The sequence below is a fragment of the Impatiens glandulifera genome, chromosome 1, assembly GCF_907164915.1.
Source record: "Impatiens glandulifera chromosome 1, dImpGla2.1, whole genome shotgun sequence".
Taxonomy (NCBI): domain Eukaryota; kingdom Viridiplantae; phylum Streptophyta; class Magnoliopsida; order Ericales; family Balsaminaceae; genus Impatiens; species Impatiens glandulifera.
The window spans coordinates 3,869,197-3,893,841 of NC_061862.1; the positions used below are offsets into that span (position 1 = coordinate 3,869,197).

Sequence of the window (24,645 nt, forward strand, 5' to 3'; positions counted from 1 at the left end):
GCTAATATTCTGTTTTGTCTTATTAATGTTGGGAATATTTATGTTTCCAAAACTCCTTGGGAAGGAGTTATTTTTGACCGGTTGCGGAGCTCGAGGTGGGGAATCTAGTTGGGAAGTAACTAGGTTTGTGTAGTTTCCCATGTAGTTGGAATTCAAAAGTTACTTTTCATTAATGAAAGTGGAGTTACAACAAACCGAAGGAAACACATAGATTAACCGAAAAGATCATAATGGAGTAGGATGACAATACAACCAGTACATACAACAAAATGACCGGTTGTAAGAAGGAGTCACATAATTTCCGGAGGAGTTGAGATGTCGGTTCTTCTTCTTCCAGGCCTTCTCGAACCGCTCATAGAAGGAGTCGGCGATTTCCCTGGTCACAACTTGGGACTGGTTCAGCCCCTCGCCCGGACATAGCGGAACTCCGAGTTCCATGAGTAGGGAGCTGATTTGGGGAATGAAACCGGTATGACGAGTGGTGATCATCCAGATCAGGATGTCGAACAACACCCTGGACCAGTTGACCGGGGTATCGGTTATGATAGCGGTCATCATGTTGAAGACGGTGGTGCAGTAGGTGTTCTTGACATCCTTTCCCAGGATGGCTCGACCGATGATGTCATTGAGAATCTGGTATTCAGCCCTCAATGATGACCGAGCTCCGTGGTCATTGACCGGATGGTTCGATCGAGAGAAGTTCAGAGATATTTCGGCTTTTAGTTCGGACGGAACATTCAGATCAGTGAGACCTTGCTTTGGAAGGTCGAAACATCTAGCAAAGTCACACTCAGAAAAATCAAACACGGTTCCTCCAACCCTAGATTAAATGAGGGTATCAAAGTATGGAGTACCGCAGAAAACCCTTGTGTTGTGGAAGAATTCCTGAACGGTTTCAGGGAAGATGACATGTTTGTCATCTAAGAAGGGTTTTAGACCGATGTTTTCAAGAGACTTGATCATTTTAAACATCTCATAATGCTCTGTCCATTGAGTGGAATCAAAATCAACTTGGAGAATGTTTTGGAATTGAGATATTTTTGTCTTAGTGAAATGATTTTTGATGTTTGTGGATATTTGGTTGATATTCATCTAACTTATATATTAGTTGAAGGATGATAGTATTATCCAGTAGGTAGCTGTTAATGTAGTCTATTGACCATAGGATAAAAGGATTTGCATGAATTAAGTATGTCTACAACCTAAGGTGTGAGTCATAGGCCTTGACGTGAGAGATATCATATCTTAACGTCTTTTAAGGTATGACTATTTTGCTTAGAAAAAGTATCTTTTCAAAACAGATACATCTAAACCCAGACAGTTGTTCCGCTTTTGTTAGGAGACCAAATAATCCAAAATATATTATATTCAAACCGGTCGGTTTTCAGTCATTGGTCCCGATGCGGTTAATTAGTGAATTCTTTAGTAAATTCACAGGGAGAGTCAAATACGTGTTCCTCATCTTTAGTAAATTCTTCACAGGGAGAGTCAAATACCTATTCCTCATTTGCCATGAGACATGTGAGTTCATTATCACTGTCACTGTGAGCCCATAAAGTTCCTCCATCATCGGCTATCAGTTCTTTTTGAATTTCTTTTCCTTCACCGGTTTGTTGGTAGTTATTTCGGTGGTTTTGATCATCCGGTTTCCGGTCATCCCGTCTTGGTTTTCTGCATTCCCACCTGAAATATCCCAAACAATTGCAATTATAGCATCTAACATTAGATTTATCACCGTAGTTATTGTTTGTCGGTTGGCTTCTCTTCATGAATCTGCCAAACTTCTGTGCAAGCATTGCCATAACTGTTCAGCGGTTCTGATCGGTGCAGGAGCAACCGGTTCCATGGATGTGAATAAGGCCTTTGTAGAGGTTGAAGCTAAGACTTCATCTTCAATCCTAGATCTCATTTCAAACTCATATGCTTACAGAAGGTATTCCTGTCCAAACCGTTGATGATGTGGTTTCTAGCATGGTTGTCCAGATTATTTCTTCTCCTATCTTCTTTTGTCCATTCCTCCCTATCTTTATCAATATTTATCGGTCCTTCAGTTAGGATGAACTGCATCTCGTCATCCATGGTGATTAAGTGCAGGTGCATGCGTGCCTTTCAGTTGACGAAATCATCACCTTCTAGCATTGAAGGCTTATCGAGAGTCATGCTTGCTTGAGTATTGAAACTAACTACTCTGATACCAATTGTTAGGATTTAGGTCGCGGATGGCGGACCGGGGTCTGGCAGGTTTGCACTCAAAGGTTGGCGTTTAATCCGGTTAGAGATTAACACTGGGTTTCAATACTACAAAGGCTGTCACAAACCCTTTAACCGAGTTCAAGTGCGGAAGTGGTTTGTTTCAGACTGAAGCAACACGCACACGGGATGAGTAGGACCAGATTTGAATAAGGTCGGTTTGGAGATTAGGAGGTCGGTTTGAGGCTTAGTAAATTGATAAAAGTGATGTAAATCGGTTAGGGTGGTATAGGTCGGTTAGTATGGATCGGTTAGAATGTAAATCCGGCAGAAAGTAAAGAGCAAGACAGTTTTTTATGGATGTTCGGAGATAAAACTCCTACGTCACCCCTTCTTCTCGAAACCGCGAGAAGGATATTCACTAAGGAATACATACGCACAATTCGATCGAGACTTATTTGCTGCTCGATAACACTCGTACAATTCTCACCTAAATTGTAATCTCACTTCAAATGCACACTTAAGCTCTTTTAATTTAGAGAGATAAAGACCACTTATAACATGGGTTGGTGTAGCTCTTAAATGTTTTCTCTTGTAACTTGTAACTGCATTTACTCCTCTTCAGCTCCTTCTTTTATATGTGAAATGTGCCAACGGTCACATTTCTTTTCCTTGAATCTGATTGGTTGAGCAGAGGTTCAGTGATTCAGACCTGGCGGTTTAGGCTTCTAGTGCGTGGGTCAAACCGTCTAGGTTTGTCTTTTACTTAATGTAGCACTATCGGTTGGACAGTTGCTGACACCTGGAATGTTGTGCCTCTGACTTATCCCAGAATGAAAAGATCTTCTTCAGGCGGTTTTCTGCATCCTGTAGAGTATCCTCAGACTTGTATGGATAGGGCAATGTTACAGTCTGTCTCTTTGGTATCATCTTTCGTAGATACTCAAAGTGTTTGCTTGCACCGATTTGTAGATTGTACTTAGTTTGATGTTCTTGGCTTCTTTCTCTAAGTAGCTTCTTCATTAGTTTTCTGGATTGATGTATTTCGGTTTAGAATGTCTACCGGTTGTTTGAGTTAACCGGATGACTTTAGGTTTTTCATAGCTTCAGGTTTGTTCGGTTTTGGTTACATCTTTTGCCTTGTCTTCTAACCTGTCTTGTTTTCTTGATTGGTTAGGTTCTTGGCCAGTTGGGTTGCTTGATCGGTTGTATTACTTGACCGATCCTGATTCTTTAACCGTTCCTGCACAGGAAGTTTGTTTTAGTTAAGTTCTATTTAACCGGTCTAATTTTATCTAACAGAAGTGACTAGACAAAACAAAACGAAGTAGTGTCATTGACATAACAAATGTCGCAAGTTTATGTCAAAAGATGAATAAGTCCATTTATTTAGTTATATATTCCTTATACTACTTATTATATATATTCGCTTAGATAGACACTTCGAGCATAAACTGAAATATTCTGGAACTACAAAGATAGTTATTAAATCATTATCACCGCATAAAAGTATTACTCCAAAGTATGTTTAATTGGTTACAATTCTCTTTTGATTTTGCGCTATTAATTTCACTATTATTAGTGAGCAATGATAGAATAATTCCATCATATTTATAGACCATTCTTTATTTTCTCGAAAATGGTGATCATCCTACCGGAACTGTTCACCCAGAAATACCCTAAACGGTGCCACAATATGTACTTGAAAAATTTGAGTTCCTACTCGACTCTAGCAAGATTGCGGCCATCAAATCCATGCCAGCACCCTGAAATGAGCGGGAGGTTCGGGAATTTTTGGACAAAATTCAATATATTAGTCGCTACATTAGTAAGCTCACTTCCAATTGTGATTCTCTCTTCAAGCTTTTGAAGAAGGGTCAAAAGTTGTCTGGAGTGATACTCATTAACATGTCCTCGAGAAGATGAAGGAGTATTTGCAATCCCTTCCTATCCTCATGTCTCTGAGGCCAGGAGTTCTTTGATTTTTCACTTCACTATCACTGAGTCATCCATAGAGAGCATTCTAGCCCAGGAGAATAAAATCAAAGAAGATGTGCCAATCTACTACATCATAAAAAGGATGACCGATTATGAGTTAAATGACTCTTCTGAGACGCATGGCGAGGGAGTTCAACAAGAAGGTCAAGCCTAGGCATCTTGTTGTCGGAGATCTTGTTTTCAAGAAGACTTGAAAGTTATAGGATCCTAGAGGGAAGTTCCAACAGCCATGGGAGGGACCTTTTGTCATCAAACATATCTTTTCAAGAGGAGTTGTGCGTTTCACTTCTCTCGATGGCGATGAATGCTCATCCCCTTTTAATCTTGATACGCTCAAGAAATATTATGTTTGAAACGGAGAAAATGTCGTGTGTTTGATTTATTTTTATTTTCTTTCTAAAAAAATAAAGAAACAAAGAAATGTAAGTGTAAAAGATAACAACACAATTTAATTGTTAGCATACCAATATCCAGTCAAGTTTGTCCTTTATACTAAACAACTTATATTTATTTTATATTTCATTTCAGGTCCTATAAAATGAGAATAGATCCCTAGGTTATAAACAAGAAATGAATAGTGTGGAAATCTATACTCTCCTCCCTACAAATTTCCCTTTTATATTTCCCATTGAAACAAAGTCATAATCATCATGAAATCAAAACCAACATACCTTTGGCGAAAGAAAGATCAATACTATCAAATTTCTTCACATTGAGGGACTCAAATGACTATTAAAGTGTTGATGAAGGCGATACCTGCAAATGTATTCACCCTTAGTTTTGAAATCATCATTTTGTGAAACAATTATTATTACTGAATACTAACCTTCTAGTCTAACTCTTTCTTAGAATTATTGGAGAATAAGATTAGGAGAAGTTATTTGAGAAAACCTACACCCACATGGATAAATGATTGTATCGTTAAATAATGTGGGCATTTTAAAACTATTCGTTCAAAATATAATCCTTCTGTTAAACAATCTACCTTGATACCCTGATAACATTATATGACAAAACATAATCTACTAATGGTGCTACAACAACTGTCCATCTGATCCAACAGACACAAGTTATATTTATCCATTGGTTAAAAACTAACTTTTTTAACAATACTATGTAACCCCAGTTATGTTATAGGCCTTTCCATTGATATAATATAAGCATAATGGAAAAACATAATCTACTAATAGTGCGACAACAACTGTCCATCTGATCCAACAATCTGATCCAACAAACACAAGTTATATTTATCCATTGGTTAAAAACTAACTTTTTTAACAATACTATGTAACCCCAGTTATGTTATAGGCCTTTCCATTGATATAATATAAGCACCAGTGGTAGAATAGTTTCCAAACATTCCATTCACTTTGGTGACTAGTACTCGTTTTCTGTACCCTGTATAAAACTGATTTTATAAATTTATACATATCAATCAAAAAAAGTACTCAATAAAGACAAGAAAGTACATTGACAGGTGATAGAAAATTAAAGGAATCCAATTAGGAACAACCAAAGAATCCTTGATCGGGCATAACGATTGGGGAATTCATAACACCCTTCCTAATAAAACCTATATTAAATGTCACCATAAACAAGTAAAATTACAAGGAATTCATCCACCTCTTCCTTTCTTGTGATTGTGATGATTCTCAATACCACTGTACCAGCAAATACCAAATTCATATATATCCAAATTCGTCAAACATGTGCATACAACAAAGAATAAATCATTTCTTGTAGAGACGAACAATGTTAAGAGATCCTCGAAAAAGATATGTATTCTTAGACGCTAATCTAATACCAGGACTATTGTTTGTTGTTTGATTATAAACAACCTCTGTCTCAGTTTAATTGAAAGATTTGTATGATTTATAAGCAGATGCAGAATTCAAACACACGATAATGGATATTGCTTCAGCCCTAATTTATTGGGATTCAAATTAGTTCAAGTTGTATCCCTGTAGCTAAATCAGAATTATGTGACCACTTTCATCATCACACTATAATGCAGGCACGAATATTATTACACAAACAAACATTTCAAGGGAAAACATATTATGACTTGGGAAATTAAAGGTTGCGAGCTAATCATCTGGATTTTATACAAACTATATACATGTGAGTGCGCTTGTAAGTTGTAATTTGTATGGAGAGTACAACAGCTCACTCATAAAGATGGTTCAACTAAATAAGTCAAATATATATTCTAATTCATCCTTAAAACAAAGAAGTATAACCATTTCTCACTCATAAAGATGGTTTAATCATCTAGTGTAGTGATAACAACCTAGCATCAAAATCCAACTGAAAATAACTGAGAAATCCAAAACACTATAACAAGGGGTAAATCTATGAGCCATACATGAAAAATAAAACCAGTGACCTAAATAAATCGCATATAAACCTCGTTGCATCCTTAAAACAGATAAGTAGAACCATTTATCACTCAAAAGACTTCCAAGACCCGCAGATGAAGGAAAACCCTAATGGTCGGAGAAGAATGTAACAAACCTCGTGGGTGCGACAATCTGGCTGCGAGAGTCAAGGGATGATAGTGCAGATGAAGGCAAGCCCTAATGGTTGAAGAAGAATGTAACTAACCTCGTGCGTACGACAATCTGGCTGTAGAGAGTAAAAGGATGATACCACGGAAATCTGGTTGTAGAGAGTAGAAGGATGATAGTCTTATTAACACAGACAGAAGGATTTTTTAGGTTAGAAAGAATTGGTCAGCTTAGAAAGAAAATGAGTTAGGCTTGATAATTAAAAACTGATTCTAGTTTTAAAATACATATATATAAATTAAAATTTTATTATTAAATATAATATAATGTTTAATTTATTTAATTTTGGTTTATATTAGTTTTTACTTTTAATTTAATTAATTTTAAATACTTAAATAAAAGACAAATGTTAATAAAAAAATTAATAATGTTATAAAAATTTTAAAATTTATGAATTAAATTTTAGTGTAAATAAAATTTTAAGTCAAATTTTATTTTAAAATTTTAAAATAGTGAAATAAAATATTTATAAAGTTTAAAAATAAAACATAAAAATTATTAAGTTTATAATAGTTAAATTTCAAGGTTTTTAACAAAGTTTGTATATAAAAAAAATAAATGTGGTTGTAAAGTATAAAGGTTGCCAAAAGTTTTTACTTTTTTAATTTTTACCCATGCGTCATAAGCGTTGGCATATAAAGGTGGCTAAAAGTGTGTTTTGTTGTAGTGCATTTTTGAGAAAAATAAAGAATGGTCTATAAATATAATAGAATTATTCTATTATTACTCATGAATAATAGTGAAATCAACAGCGCAGAGTAAAAAGAGAATTATAACCAATTAAACATACTTTATGAGCAATGTTTTTATGCGGTGCTAATAATAATTATCTTTGTAGTTCCAGAATATTTCAGTTTATGTTCGAAGTGTCAATCTAAACAAATAAATGGACTTATTCATCTTTTGAAAAAGACTTGTGACATCTGTTATGTCAATGACACTACTTCGTTTCATTTTATCTAATCACTTTTTTTTGGTGAAAGTTTCTTTTCTATTCGAAATATATATTCCAAAAAATGGTTTCTTAATTACAATATTGATTTAGACCCTCAATTCTCTTTTCTATAATAACTTTTAATACCTGTTCAGGAACGATAGGACAAACAATTATGTTATTACTAAACTTGTTGAAGAGATGAAATAGAACCAAGTTATATCTTTTTTAATGTGAGGTTGAATCGAACTACGAATTAAATCAGTTTCTCGTAAACAAAGAGCACAATGCAAATAGTTTATGCAACTTCAACATCGATTGGTAAACGTGGTTTTAAAAAAATCTATTAGATCCTGTTCTTTCTCTGCTTGTTTTTTGTTTTTGAACCGATGTGGGCCTTCTTTACATTCTTTCATAATTATTAATTATTAACATGTCTTTTATGATAAAATAAATTAATGAAAATTATAATAATATTATATATTTAAATTTAACTTTTTGTAAAACTAATAATTTTTAACTAATATTTAATTTTTTTTCAAGTATCTTATATAAGAGTTATAATATGATTTAATTTAGTTATACAAAGACCTTACTTTGCTGGTCTAGGATATGATTAAATTAAGTTATAAAATCTATATTTGTAAACACAACTATAATCTTATCGAATCAAGTTTTGGAATATTTATATATTATTTTAATTTAGCAGAGTTTAAATTTTAAATTTTTCTTATTGACAAAAATTTAATTCATATTATTTATTAATGTATTGTTTGAATTATATTTTATTTTTATTTTTTTTGTATTAAATAAAAGTATTTTACTCTTTATTTGGCATAATTCCTTTGAATTGTAATCCTTCAAAATTATTTTCGTTTAGATGCGCAGATTAATGTTTTACATCATAGTTAATTGTGTTCAAAATCAAATTCTTACATCCTAATTGTTTTATGCATGACAAGGGACCTTATCTTCTCTTGCCCCCGCTCTTGAGAAGTCATTTAGTTAGAGGAGCGAATAAAAAAGGGACAAAGGCCCTACTAACTAGAAGCCACAACATGTCTTCTATTTTTTTCATTTTAATAAGTTAGTTAGTTTGAGAAAAAAAATCAAAATTAAAGTGTTTTTAGTGAAAATCAAATATTTAAAATAAAACTCTTTTTATTGAAGCTAAACTAATAAATCATTGTAATAGTTTTTTTATTAACATTTATATATAAGTTTGATAAAATAATATACTTAAAAGTATCAAATTCTTGAAAATATTATTGAATTATCCTATTCTTTAAATAAAAGAAGAACAAATCATTAGGCTCAATAATGACAAAAAAAGGTGTGATGTCCCACATTGTTATATGAAGTGAAAATAAGGATCCAATATTATTATAAGAGGGGAGTTGGTGATTAGAAAAAATTACGAAACAAAGCACTGAACACAAAGCGAACTATTATTTCACCTTTTACTAAAGAATACCGTGTGTTCTTTACAATATGTGGCATACGCCTATTTATGTTTGGTCCTCTAATCAGAGGCACCCTACAATTGAGTTTACACTTTGAATTTTTCTTATCTACAAAAATTTAATTCATAATAATTATTAATGTATTATTTGAATTATACTTCAAAAAAATTGTAATAAATAAAAGTATTTCACTCTTTATCTGTCATACTCCCTTTTAATTGTAATCCTTCAAAATTATTTTCGTTTAGATGCTCCCTTTTAATTGTAATCCTTCAAAATTATTTTCGTTTAGATGCGCAGCAGATTAATTTTTTACACCATAGTTAATTCTCTTCAAAAATAACTTCTTACATTCTAATTGTTCTATGCATGACAAGGGACCTTATCTTCTCTTGCCCCGCTCTCGAAAAGACTCAATCATTTAGTTAGAGGAGCGAATGAAAAAGGGACGAAGACCCTACTAACTAGGAGCCACAACATGTCTTTTATTTTTCCATCTTAATAAGTTAGTTAGTTTGAGGAAAAAAATCAACAAATGTCATTGTGTGCAAACCGGTAAAGTACACAACATAAAACTACACTATTTTCCCTTCGGTCGTCGGCGTACGCTTCGGAGAGGAAAAAGGGTAAAAATAATTTGGACCATTTCTCGATTTGTGCGTGTCATTCTTGCGCAGGGGCCATGCTAATCTTCTCTGTATCGTTCAAATTTTATCGAATGTCCCCGAAGGGACATAACCATCTCTCTCATTTTTAAAAAGACTTCATTCTTAAGTTAGAGGAGCGATGTGGGATCAATTTTAGAAAATGAATGGACAACTGCTATTTTTTGTGATCGATTACTAGAGTGTTTTTCTAGGAACGCATGTGTTCTATATAGAGAATAAGGGTATTTCAAAGTATGCCCTCAATTTATAGGGTTTTTTCTTTTGAGGGAATATTGATTTTATGAGAGAAAAAGAATGGGGAGCTACCCATTATGTCATGTTGATAAGGTGTCCAAGGGCAGAGCTAGGATTTAAAATCTAGTCGAGCTAAGTTATTTCCATAAAATTTACCCGGCTAGAATGATAATAATATGAAAAAAAAATATACGTAGTTTACGGTCTTTAGGTCCCTTCATCGACCGAAGAACTCAATAGAGACGATATTTCTCCCCGTCGTTATTTCCATTCGCGTGCAAACTGTTTTGAGTTACCCGGGCTGTACATAGACACTCCCTTGAAGGTGTCGATGCCTCTGTTAATCTAAGTAACATTCTTCATAATGATTATAAGATAATTTTATTAAATATCAAATACGAGTCATATACCTTGTTTGAAAGTACAAGTTATAACCACCATCATAGTAATAACTTCAATCCAAATTAAAGCGTTTTTACGGAAAATCAAATGTTAAAAATAAAACTCTTTTTATTGGAGCTATACTAATAAATCATTGTAATAGTTTGTTATTAATATTTGATAAAATAATATATAGTTAAAAGTATCAAATTCTTGAATATTATTGAATTATCCTATTCTTTAAATAAAAGAAGAAAAAACACCATTAGCCTCAATAATGACAAAAAAGTGTGTTGTCCCACATTGTTAGATGGAGTGAAAATAGGGATTCTATATTATTATAAGAGGGGAGTTGGTGATTACAAAAAATTATGAAGCCAAACACTGAAGACAAAGCAAACTATTCTTTCTCCTTTTATTTGCAATACGTGGCATACGCCTATTTTTGTTAGGTCCTCTAATCGGAGGCACTCTACAATTGTGTTTAAACTTTGAATTTTTCTTATCTACGAAAATTTATTTCATATTATTTATTAATGTATTATTTGAATTATACTTAAAAAATTTGTAATAAATAAAAGTATTTCACTCTTTGTTTGACAACATACTCCCTAATTGTTTTGCGCATGACTAAGGACCTTATCTTCTCTTGCACCCGCTCTCACGAAGACTCAATCATTTAGTTAGAGAAGTGTGATCCAGAATGGTATTCTAACTGATGATAAATATATATGTAAGTGTTTTATCTTAGTTAGTCGATGTAGTATGTGTCTTAAGGAGGTGGAGACGATGTAGTATGTGTCGCTAGTATTTAGTGTATTATTTGGAGTATTACTTCTATTTTTTGGGTTATGTCGGGAATCATTGGTGCGTATTGAGAATCGTGGATTGAGGTAGCTAGATTTGTGGGTTTGAAACTATGAGGTTATATCTCTATTATTTTCTAGTGGATAATTTGGTTAGAGAGAAATGGTAGATCTTTTAACAATCTTAAATGACCATTGCAGATCCAACACAATGTTATCATCCTAACATTATATGATGTTCGATGTGGGAAGTCGGTAGATTCAGTCGGAGAGCTCATTTCCTTTTTGGAAAATCTCCGCACATGTTAATTTTGTAATATTTGTGTGATTTTTTTTTTTATAAATTTAAAGTTTTTGTCGTTATGTGTAAACGACTATCCATTCATAATATTATTGCATGAATCATTTAAAAAAAGCATCATAGAGTTTTATTTCAGGGGTGGGAAAGTTTAAAAGCGAGAGAGCTTGGATATCAATCCTCCATTAAAGCTTCAACCAACATTTTGATATATTTTTTTTCAGGTGGAGTAAAAAGGGACAAGCACCCAGAAAGCTTTAAAAATCTTCTAGGAAGCATTCCCGATCAATTGTAAATGTCCACGATCAATTAATCGGGAATGCTTCCTAGAAGATTTTTAAATCTTTCTGGGTGCTTGTCCCACTTTACTCCACCTGAAAAAAAATATCAAAATGTTGGTTGAAGCTTTAATGGAAGATTGATATCCAAGCTCTCTCGCTTTTAAACTTTCCCACCCCTGAAATAAAACTCTATGAGGCTTTTTTTAAATGATTCATGCAATAATATTATGAATGGATAGTCGTTTACACATAACGACAAAAACACTAAATTTATAAAAAAAAATCACACAAATATTACAAAATTAACATGTGCGGAGATCTTCCAAAAAGGAAATGAGCTCTCCAACTGAATCTATCGGCTTCCCACATCGAACATCATATAATGTTAGGATGATAGCATTGTGTTGGATCCGCAACAGTCATTTAAGATTGTTGAAAGATCTACGATTTCTCTCTAACCAAATTATCCACCAGAAAATAATAGAGATATAACCTAATTGTTTCAAACCCACAAATCTAGCTACCTCAATCCACGATTCTCAATACGCACCAATGATTCCCGACATAACCCAAAAAATAGAAGTAATACTCCAAATAATACACTAAATACCAGCGACACATACTACATCGTCTCAACCTCCTTAAGACACATATTACATCGACTAACTAAGATAAGACACTTACTAAATGATTAACATTGTGTATCACACTTCTCTAACTAAATGATTAAGTGTTTGTGAGAGCGGGTGCAAGAGAAGATAAGGTCGATAGTCACGCACAAAACAATTAGGGAGCATATTGTCAGATAAAGAGTGAAATACTTTTATTTATTACAACTTTTTTTATGTATAATTAAAATAATACATTAATAAATAATATGAATTAAATCTTCGTAGATAAGAAAAATTCAATGTTTAAACTCAATGGTAGGGTGCCTCTGATTAGAGGACCTAACAAAAATAGGCATATGCCACGTATTGAAAAGAACACACGGTAATCTTTAGTAAAAGGCTAAAGAATAGTTCGCTTTGTGTTCAGTGCTTGACTTCATAATTTTTTGTAATCACCAACTCCCCTCTTATAATAATATCAAATCCCTATTTTCACTTCATCTAACAATGTGGGACAACAAACTTTTTTGTCATTATTGAGGCTAATGGTGTTTTCTTCTTCTTTTATTTAATGAATAAGATAATTCAATAATACTTTCAAGAATTTGATACTTTTAACTATATATTATTTTATCAAATGTTAATAACAAACTATTACAATGATTTATTAGTATAGCTCCAATAAAAAGAGTTCTATTTTTAACATTTGATTTTCACTAAAAACGCTTTAACTTGGATTGAAGTTATTACTATGATGGTGGTTAAAACTCGTACTTTCAAACAAGGTATATGACTCGTATTTGATATTTAATAAACTTATGTTATAGTCATTATGACGAATGTTACTTAGATTAATAGAGGCATCGACACCTTTAAGGGAGTGTCTATGTACAGCCCGGGTAACTCAAAACAGTTTGTATGCGAATGGAAATAACGACGGGTAGCTCTCCATTCTTTTTCTCCCATAAAATCAATATTTCCTCAAAAGAAAAAAACCCTATAAATCGAGGGCATACTTTGAAAGACCCTCATTCTCTATATAGAACACATGCGTTCCTCGAAAAACACTCTAGCAGTCGATCACAAAAAATAGCAAAAAATAGCAGTTGTCCATTCATTTTCTAAAATTGATCCCACATCGCTCCTCTAACTTAAGAATGAAGTATTTTAAAGAATGAGAGAGAGATTGTTAAGTCCCTTCGGGGACATTTGATAAAATTTGAACGATACAGAGAAGATTAGCATGGCCCCTGCGCAAGAATGACACGCACAAATCGAGAAATGGTCCAAATTTTTTTTATCCCTTTTCCTCTCCGAAGCGTACGCTGGCGACCGGAGGGAAAATAGTGTAGTTTTTTGTTGTGTACTTTACAGGTTTGCACACAATGACATTTGTTGATTTTTTTCTCAAACTAACTAACTTATTAAGATGAAAAATAAAAGTAATGTTGTGGTTCCTAGTTAGTAGGGTCTTTGTCCCTTTTTCATTCGCTCCTCTAACTAAATGATTGAGTCTTCTCAAGAACGGGGGCAAGAGAAGATAAGGTCCCTTGTCATGCATAGAACAATTAGAATGTAAGAATTTATTTTTGAAGAGAATTAACAATGGTGTAAAAAATTAATCTGCACATCTAAACGAAAATAATTTTGAAGGATTACAAGGGAGTATGTTGTCGGATAAAGAGTGAAATAGTTTTATTTATTTAAATTTTTTTTGAAGTATAATTCAAATAATACATTAATAAATATTATGAATTAAATTTTCGTAGATAAGAAAAATTCAAAGTTTAAACTCAATTGTAGGGTGCTTCCGATTAGAGGACCCAACAAAAATAGGCGTATGCCACATATTGCAAAGAACACACGGTATTCTTTAGTAAAAGGCGAAAGAATAGTTCGCTTTGTGTTCATTGCTTGGCTTCATAATTTTTTCTAATTACCAACTCCCCTCTTATAATAATACCGGATCCTTATTATCACTTCATCTAACAATGTGGGACATCACACTTTTTTTTTTTATTATTGAGCCTAATGGTTTTTTCTTCTTTTATTTAAAGAATAGGATAATTCAATAATATTTTCAAGAATTTGATACTTTTAAGTATATTATTTTATCAAACTTATATATAAATGTTAATAACAAAACTATTACAATGATTTATTAGTTTAGCTCCAATAAAAAGAGTTTTATTTTAAATATTTGATTTTCACTAAAAACACTCTAATTTTGATTTTTTTCTCAAACTAACTAACTTATTAAAATGAAAAAAATAGAAGACATATTGTGGCTTCTAGTTAGTATGGCCTTTGTCCCTTTTTTATTCGCTCCTCTAACTAAATGACTTCTCAAGAGAGGGGCAAGAGAAGATAAGGTCTCTTGTCATGTATAGAACAATTAGGATGTAAGAATTTGATTTTGAACACAATTAACTATGATGTAAAAAATTAATCTGCGCATCCTTCAAAATAATTTTGAAGGATTACAATTCAAAGGAAGTATGCCAAATAAAGAGTGAAATATTTTTATTTATTACAAAATAAATAAAATAAAGTATAATTCAACCAATACATTAATAAATAATATGAAATAAATTTTCGTCAAAAATTTAAAATTTAAACTCTGCTAAATTAAAAAAATATATAAATATTCCAAAACATGATTTGATAAGATTATAGTTGTGTTTACAAATATAGATTTTATAACTCAATTTAATCATATTATAATTCTTATATAAGATACTTGAAAAAAAAATTGAATATTGGTTAAAAATTATTAGTTTTACAATAAGTTAAATTTAAATATATAATATTATTATAATTTTCATTAATTTATTTTATGACAAAAGAAAGGTTAATAATTAATAATTGTTAAAGAATGTAAAGAAGTCCCACATCGGTTCAAAAACAAAAAACAAGCATAGAAAGAACACGATCTAATAGATTTTTTTAAAGCACGTTTACCTACCGCTGTTGAAGTTGCATAAACTATTTGTGTTGTGCTCTTTGTTGACGAGAAACTGATTCAATTCGTAGTTCGAATCAACCTCTCAATAAAAAAGATATAACTTGGTTCTATTTATCTCTTCAACAAGTTTAGTAATAACATAATTGTCCTATCGTTCCGGAACAGGCATTAAAAGTGATTATAGAAAAGAGAATTGAGGGTCCTAAATCAATATTGTAATTAAGAAACCATTTTTTGGAATATATATTTCGAATAGAAAAGTAACTTTGAAAAAAAAAGTGATTAGATAAAACGAAACGAAGTAGTGTCATTGACATAACATATGTCACAAGTCTTTGTCAAAAGATGAATAAGTCCATTTATTAGCTTAGATAGACACTTCGAATATAAACTGAAATATTCTGGAACTACAAAGATAATTATTAAATCGTTAGCACCGCCTAAAAGCATTGCTCATAAAGTATGTTTAATTGGTTATAATTTTCTTTTGACTATGCGCTATTGATTTCACTATTATCCGTGAGTAATAATAGAATAATAGAATAATTCTATTATATTTATAGACCATTTTTTATTTTCTCGAAATACACTACAACAAAACACACTTTCAACCACCTTTATATGTCAACGCTTATTAAGCGTGGGTAAAAATTAAAAAAATAAAACTTTTGGCAACCTTTATACTTTACAACCACCTTTATTTTTTTTTATATACAAACTTTGTTAAAATCCTTAAAACTTAAGTATTATAAATTTAATATTTTTTATGTTTTATTTTTAAACTTTATAAATATTTTATTTCACTATATTAAAATTTTAAAATAAAATTTGACTTAAAATTTTATTTACACTAAAATTTAATTCATAAATTTTAAAATTTTTATAACATTATTAATTTTTTTATTAACATTTGTCTTTTATTTAAGTATTTAAAATTAATTAAATTAAAAGTAAAAACTAATATAAATCAAAATTAAATAAATTAAACATTATATTATATTTAATAATAAAAGTTTAATTTATATATATGTATTTTAAAACTAGAATCAGTTTTTAATTATCAAGCCTAACTCATTTTCTTTCTAAGTTGACCAATTCTTTCTAACCTAAAAAATCCTTCTGTCTGTGTTAATCAGACTATCATCCTTCAACTCTCTACAACCAGATTTCCGTGGTATCATCCTTTTATTCTCTGCAGCCAGATTGTCGTGCGCACGAGGTTAGTTACATTCTTCTTCAACCATTAGGGCTTGCCTTCATCTGCACTATCATCCCTTGACTCTCCGCAGCCAGATTGTCGCACCCACGAGGTTAGTTACATTCTTCTTCAACCATTAGGGCTTGCCTTCATCTTCACTATCATCCCTTGACTCTCCGCAGCCAGATTGTCGCACCCACGAGGTTAGTTACATTCTTCTCCGACCATTAGGGTTTTCCTTCATCTGCGGGTCTTGAATGTCTTTTGAGTGATAAATGGTTCTACTTATCTGTTTTAAGGATGCAACGAGGTTTATATGCAATTTATTTAGGTCACTGGTTTTATTTTTCATGTCTGACTCATAGATTTTCCCCTTGTTGTAGTGTTTTAGATTTCTCAGTTATTTTTAGTTGAATTTTGATGCTAGGTTGTTATCGCTGCACTAGATGATTAAACCATCTTTATGAGTGAGAAATGGTTATACTTTTTTGTTTTAAGGATGAATTAGAGTATACATTCAACTTATTTAGTTGAACCATCTTTATGAGTGAGGTGTTGTACTCTCTATACAAATTACAACTTACAAGCGCACTCACATGTATATAGTTTGTATAAAATCTAGATGATTAGCTCGCAACCTTTAATTTCCCAAGTCATAATATGTTTTCCCTTGATTTTTTTGTTTGTGTAATAATATTCGTGCCTGCATAAAAGTGTGATGATGAAAGTGGTCACATAATTCTGATTTAGCTACATGGATACAACTTGAACTAATTTGAATCCCAACAAATTAGGGCTGAAGCAATGTCCATTATCGTGTGTTTGGATTCTGCATTTGCCTTATAAATCATACAAAATAGTATATCTGTCTTTCAATTAAACTGAGACAGAAGTTGTTTATAATCAGACAGCAAACAAAAGAAGTCATGGTATTAGATTAGCGTCTAAGAATACATATCTTTTTCGAGGATCTCCTAACATTGTTCGTCTCTACAAGAAATGATTTATTTTTTGTTGTATGCACATGTTTGACGAATTTGGATATATATGAATTTGGTATTTGCTGGTATAGTGGTATTGAGAATCATCTCAAGAAAGGAAGAGGTGGATGAATTCCTTGTAATTTTACCTGTTTATGGTGACATTTAATATAGGTTTTATTAGGAAGTATGTTATGAATTCCCCAATTGTTATGCCCGATCAAGGCTTCTTTGGTTGTTCCTAATTGGATTCCTTTAATTTTCTATCACCTGTCAATGTACTTTCTTGTCTTTATTGAGTATTTTTTTTGTTTGATATGTATAAACTTATAAAATCAGTTTTATACAGGGTACAGAAAATGAGTATTAGTCACTAAAGTGAATGGAATGTTTGGAAACTATTCTACCACTGGTGCTTATATTATATCAATGGAAAGGCCTATAACATAACTGGGGTTACATAGTATTGTTAAAAAAGTTAGTTTTTAACCAATGGATAAATATAACTTGTGTCTATTGGATCAGATGGACAGTTGTTGTCGCACCATTAGTAGATTATGTTTTGTCACTATGCTTATATTATATTAATGGAAATGCCTATAACATAACTGGGGTTACATAGTATTGTTAAAAAAGTTAGTTTTTAACCAATGGATAAATATAACTTGTGTCTGTTGGATCAGATGGACAGTTGTTGTCGCACCATTAGTAGATTATGTTTTTCCATATAATGTTATCAGGGTTTATATCAAGGTAGATTGTTTAACAGAAGGATTATATTTTGAACGAATAGTTTTAAAATGCCCACATTAATTAACGATACAATCATTTATCTATGTGGCTGTAGGTTTTCTCCAATAACTTCTCCTAATCTTATTCTCCAATAATTCTAAGAAAGAGTCAGACTAGAAGGTTAGTATTCAGTAATAATAATTGTTTTACAAAATGATGATTTCAAAACTAAGGGTGAATGCATTTGCAGGTATCGCCTTCATCAGCACTTGAATTGTCATTTGAGTCCCTCAATGTGAAGAAATTTGATAGTATTGATCATTATTTCGCCAAAGGTATATTGGTTTTGATTTCATGGTGATTATGACTCTGTTTCAATAAGAAATATAAAAGGGAACTTTGTAGGGAGGAGAGTATCCACACTATTCATTTCTTTCCTATAACCTAGAGATCTATTCTCATTTTATAGGACCTAAAATGAAATATAAAATAAATATAAGTTTTTTAGTATAAAGGACAAACTTGACTGGATATTGGTTTTCTAACAATTACAGTGTGTTGTTATCCTTTACTCTTACATCTCTTTGTGAAAATTTTCTTGTTATGATCCATATAGATTGCATTGACAGGATGGTGAATTCCATAGGCATGTCGGAGGAGATTTCTCCCTCACTCAAGCACATAGTGAATCTATTTGATGAAAGTAGTCAAAGGTCACCCATTGTGTTTACTTCAGTTGATAGTGTAAATGAAGAATTTCATGAAACTTACAACATTAATGATATTGCTGAGTTGGATGATACTGGAATTGAAGATTTTGCAACATGGGGTTTTGAGATTGAAGATTCGAATGGGGAAGACCCTATTTTCGGAGGTGATTATAAGGATTTCTTTCAAACCTTCTTAACTTATGTCATTTGGGTTAAATGTTTAAAATATTATAAAAAATAAAGTATTTGGTTGATTATTTGAATGAATTAATTCATGGTGGGAAATATTTGTATTATTTCCAAATAACCTTTCATCAAACATGGCCCAGAATTATGTAATATCCTTTTGTCCTAGCATTGAAAAAGAGTAAAGGATGATTCTTTACAACAGTTCTGGTTGAATTTTGCAGGAGAATGAATCATCTATTTTTCAACCCTTATTGTGGAAGATAGAATAGAGAATGTGAGGAATATTTGTTTCTGAGTTTGAGACTTAATTTAAAACACAATGTCCGGGCGGGTCCTGATCATAGGAAGTATCAGAAGGTAGGTAGGCCTTAGAAGCTTATGGAAGGAATATTACAATTACCGTTCTCAATTTCGCTCCTAAGATAAATTCTAAGGCATCCTCCCCGTGTTGTTTTTTCTCTGCTCAGTACATGATAAAAGATGTTCACTTCTTCAACCACATCAATGTTTGATGTCCTAAAATTTTCACAAGATTTCGTAAAACCAGATTCTATCCAATTCACCGACCCAAACTCTGAAACAGTTTTAGAGTTCATGTAACTGATTGCAATTTTAAAAGGTGAAACTGAATTCACTTGATGAATCAGACAGTACAGCCGTAGCATACCATCTTCTTCGTCGTAAATTGCCCATATCTGCTTTGCCTTGAAGCATTCCTCAGACCTTTCATTGTCAAACTTGTGAAAATCAGAGTCAGGAACCGTCATGTCGCATTAATATCCTCCTCCTCACCACTGATTGAAGCTCCACTGTGCCAGAAATTGTGGCAGTACTAGGCTAGTTAGAAACCACCACCTCTCCTTCTCCTCCTTCTCCTCCTTCTTCTCCTTCTTCTCCTTCTCGGTTCGTTCACTGAGCATGGACAATATATTCCATGCTTCCGATAGAAGCTTAAATGCCCTATCTGCCCTAACATTTTTGTTGCAATAAGAGTTAAGTACACAACACATCTCCTTATACTGTTTGATGAGCCTAGCCTTAACGGCAGATGGTTTTAGACCAAAAATTGCATAGAAATCAATTTCCCCTTTGAATTTTGTCTTAGATGCGACATACACATCAAATGTAGTTTTCATTTCTTTTGTACCCTCCAAGCTTGGACAAAGAATTTGAGCTCTCAAAGCATAGCTACTTGCGTCATTGTAGTCTTTCTCAACAAATCTTTTCGACCGCCATTGTAGCCTCTTCCTCTATCACCCTGGTAGCCACCTCTTCCTTTATTTCCTTAATTTCTGTAGGAGTCCCCTCTTCCGCCATAGGTGCCACCTCTACCTCCCTAGCAGCCTCCTCTTCCGCCATAGGTGCCACCTCTACCTCCAAGTGATTTCAGTCTCACCGTTTAAAGTTGCAATCAGTTACATGAACTCCAAAACTGATGCGGAGTTCGGATCAGTGAATTGGATAGAATCTGGCTTTACGAAATCTTGTGGAAATTTTAGGACAACAAACATTGATGTGGTTGAAGAAGTGGACATCTTTTCTCATGTATTGTGCAGAGAAAAAATAAAACGGGGAGGATGCCTTAGAATATATCCTAGGGGAGGAGATATATGGGCCATATATAAGAACTGGTCATCGGAATGGAACAGGGAGACCCCCTCTGAAGTTAGGCATCAATATGAGATGGTGGAAGTTATGATGGATTATGATGAAGAAGATGGAGTGCATGAGTCCACAGGTGAAAGTAGATGGTTACAGGACTGTGTATGGGAGGAACCTAGATAAGGGTTCCATTTGTTGGGTTTTGAAGAAGGAAATGTTGAGATTCTCACATCGTGTTCCTTCTTGGCGAATTAGAGGTGGAGAAAGGACTGATGATCTGCCAGAATGCTGTTGGGATCTGGATCCTTCAACAGCAGCAAGAACAAGAAGAAGCTGAAGCTGGGAAACATAAAGTGATATCTTAACTTACATTCCATCCCCCAATTGAAAAGATTATGAACTGTTTGTTGTTTCTTATGATTGTTTGTTCCTGACTGTGTACTTGAGTGATTACAAATGGATGGCCAAAACTATTATAGGTTGTTTCATTGTTGTTGATGATGTTTTTGATTTTGACATGTGAGAATTATTCTACATGTCAAATTAAAGTTGAACAGTGGGTTAATTTCTTGTTTAATATTAATTAATTTATTTTTTCTAACAAAAATTGTATTAACATTTATGTTGTTAAAAATATTTCTTAAAAATATTTAAAATTATTATTTCAACATGATTTCATTAATTTATAAATTAATTTTTCTTTTTATATTTTACTGATTTAATTAACCATATATTCTACAACATTTTTACAATAGTTTCATATATCTTAATAATAAATATAGTAATTTCAAATGTATATATTTTATAATACATAACAATTATATATTTTAAATATTCACAATTAATTTACAAACTTATCTTGCAAGACCATTTGCAATTAATAGGTATTTTTTTAAATAATTTATACATTTAATTTACTTGCTATATATTTTGTCATATATATAAAATTTATATCTTAAATTTTAACAATAATTTTAGCCATTTAATAACATGATTTGCAATAACTTTACAATGTATATTTAAGTTTTTTTTTCAATTAGTTTATTAATAGTATTTGTTAGTAATAGAAAATATGTATTTTTTAAATTTAGATTAATGGATGGTTTCTCGGGATATAATCAGGTCCTGATGGCGCCTGAAAACAAGGAGAAAACTACTTTCATCATAGAGGTCGGTGTCTTTTGCAATCAAGTGATGCCCTTTGGACTGAAGAACAATGGAGCTACCTATCAGAAAGCAACCATAATTCACAACTATTCTCCACGACATAATCCACAAGAAAGTCAAGGTCTACATTGATGATATCATTGTAAAATCCAAGAATCGAGCTGAACATATCACGAACTTGGAGAAATTCCTTTAGAGGATTTGGAAATACCATCTCTGTTTAAATCAAATGAAGTGCACCTTCGGTGTCACTACTGGTAAGATGATAATATTTCTGATTACTCAAAGTGGAATAGAAGTCGACTCTAGCAAAATTGCGGCCTTCACAGCCATGACATCACCCCAAAATGAGCGAGAGGTTCGAAGATTTTTGGACAAAATTCAATATATTAGTCGCTACATTAGTAATCTCACTTACACTTGCGATCATCTCTTCAAGCATCTTAAGAAGGGTCAAAAGTTGTTTGGAGTGATACTCATTAACATGTCCTCGAGAAGGTGAAGGCGTATTTGTAATCCCTTCCTATCCTCATGTCTTTAAGGCCAGGAGTTTCTTTGATTCTTCACTTCACTATCACTAAGTTATTTCCATAAAACCTACCCGGCTAGAATGATAATAATATGAAAATAAATAAATAAAATATACGCAGTTTACGGTCGTTAGGTCCCTTCATCGACCGAATAACTCAATAGCGGTGGTATTTCTCCCCGTCGTTATTGCCATTCGCATGCAAACTATTTTGAGTTACCCGGGGCTGTACATAGACCCTCCCTTGAAGGTGTCGATGCCTCTATTAATATAAGTAACATTCGTCATAATGACTATAACATAAGTTTATTAAATATCAAATACGAGTCATATACCTTGTTTGAAAGTACGAGTTATAACCACTCTCATAGTAATAACTTCAATCCAATTTAAATAGTAATAGTCCCAAGTTGATCTGCATAACCGTTTTCAGGAGCAGGAAAATGTTGACAATCACGAAAAGGATACGAGCCATCTGGAGGTCCTATCCCTTCGTTAATTGCCATGAAAACACCACGACAATTCTCGCAGGATAGTTTTTTGTTCACGTACTTCAGGAGATAGGAGATACTGAACGTTACAAGCGGTGCATTTTGTCCAAAAGGAATCACCCCTTTCATAGATAAAAAGAATTGTCATCAACAAAGCAAATATTTAGAATAATTTCATTAAAATAAAGAAATTATTTAGAATAAGGCCTTGTCTGTTTATGGGTTATTTGGTAAACCAATTGACATGGTCACTCGGGGTACCCTAGGCCGACCTTATTTGGGAGTATCGGTAAGAAAATATATGATAAATGAAAGACAAAAAAAAAAAAGATAGACCAAAATAGGGTAAAATCCTTTGACCTTGTATCACAAAAGGTCTCATTGTGATTAACCAAACAAAGAATTATAATAAGACTTAGAATAATTGTCATTATCAAAACAAAGATTTGCTTGGCAAAACTGAGAATGCAAATGCACATACCTAGTATTTCTCCTGATTATCGTATGAGGTTCGATCACTTAGGTTGGACAATGTATTCCATGCTTACGAGAGAATAAATGCCCCATCTGCCCCCAACAGTTTTGTTGCAATAAGGGTTGATCAGACGATACATCTCCATAAACTGTCTGATGAGCCTAGCCATACCGGAAGATGGTTTTAGACCAAAAATTGCATAGAAATCAGTTTCCCTTTTTGGTATAAAACCAATCTGCGGCTAGGCTTGTCAGATAGTTTACGGAGATGTATCGTCTGCTTCTTTGTGTTCAATGCTTGGCTTAGTAATTTCCTTTAATCACCAACTCCCCTCTTATAATAATATTGAATCCCTGTTTTCACTTCATCTGACAATGTGGGACAACACACTTTTTTGTCATTATTGAGGCTAATGGTTTTTCTTCTTCTTTTATTTAAAGAATAGGATAATTCAATAATATTTTCAAGAATTTGATACTTTTAAGTATATTATTTTATCAAATGTTAATAACAAACTATTAAAATGATTTATTAGTATAGCTCCAATAAAAAGAGTTTTATTTTAAACATTTGATTTTCACTAAGAACTATTTAAATTGGATTGAAGTTATTACTATGAGAGTGGTTATAACTCGTACTTTCAAACAAGGTATATGACTCGTATTTGATATTTAATAAACTTATGTTATAGTCATTATGACGAATGTTACTTATATTAATAGAGGCATCGACACCTTCAAGGGAGGGTCTATGTACAGCCCCGGGTAACTCAAAATAGTTTGCATGCGAATGTCAATAACGACGGGGAGAAATACCACCGCTATTGAGTTATTCGGTCGATGAAGGGACCTAACGACCGTAAACTGCGTATATTTTATTTATTTATTTTCATATTATTATCATTCTAGCCGGGTAGGTTTTATGGAAATAACTTAGTGATAGTGAAGTGAAGAATTAAAGAAACTCCTGGCCTCAAAGACATGAGGATAGGAAGGGATTGCAAATATGCCTTCACCTTCTCGAGGACATGTTAATGAGTATCACTCCAGACAACTTTTGACCCTTCTTAAGATGCTTGAAGAGATGATCGCAAGTGTAAGTGAGTTTACTAATGTAGCGACTAATATTTTGAATTTTATCCAAAAATCTTCGAACCTCTCGCTCATTTCGGGGTGA

The 24,645-nt window shown here is 32.6% G+C and overlaps 5 non-coding genes and 1 pseudogene across 5 annotated transcripts; 2 read left to right on the plus strand and 4 right to left on the minus strand.

Moving 5' to 3' along the window:
- The window catches only part of LOC124927219, a 53,865-nt pseudogene that overhangs the window by 25,898 nt on the left and 3,322 nt on the right, over window positions 1-24,645 (minus strand).
- LOC124922959 lies at window positions 9,109-9,224 on the plus strand. The gene has a single exon (XR_007098003.1). It is a non-coding gene; the product is annotated as a U5 spliceosomal RNA (small nuclear RNA).
- Window positions 9,784-9,886, minus strand: LOC124923016. The gene has a single exon (XR_007098057.1). It is a non-coding gene; the product is annotated as a U6 spliceosomal RNA (small nuclear RNA).
- Window positions 12,753-12,867, minus strand: LOC124922935. Its single transcript, XR_007097981.1, has one exon. It is a non-coding gene; the product is annotated as a U5 spliceosomal RNA (small nuclear RNA).
- LOC124922997 lies at window positions 13,625-13,727 on the plus strand. Its single transcript, XR_007098039.1, has one exon. It is a non-coding gene; the product is annotated as a U6 spliceosomal RNA (small nuclear RNA).
- LOC124922859 lies at window positions 14,237-14,351 on the minus strand. Its single transcript, XR_007097911.1, has one exon. It is a non-coding gene; the product is annotated as a U5 spliceosomal RNA (small nuclear RNA).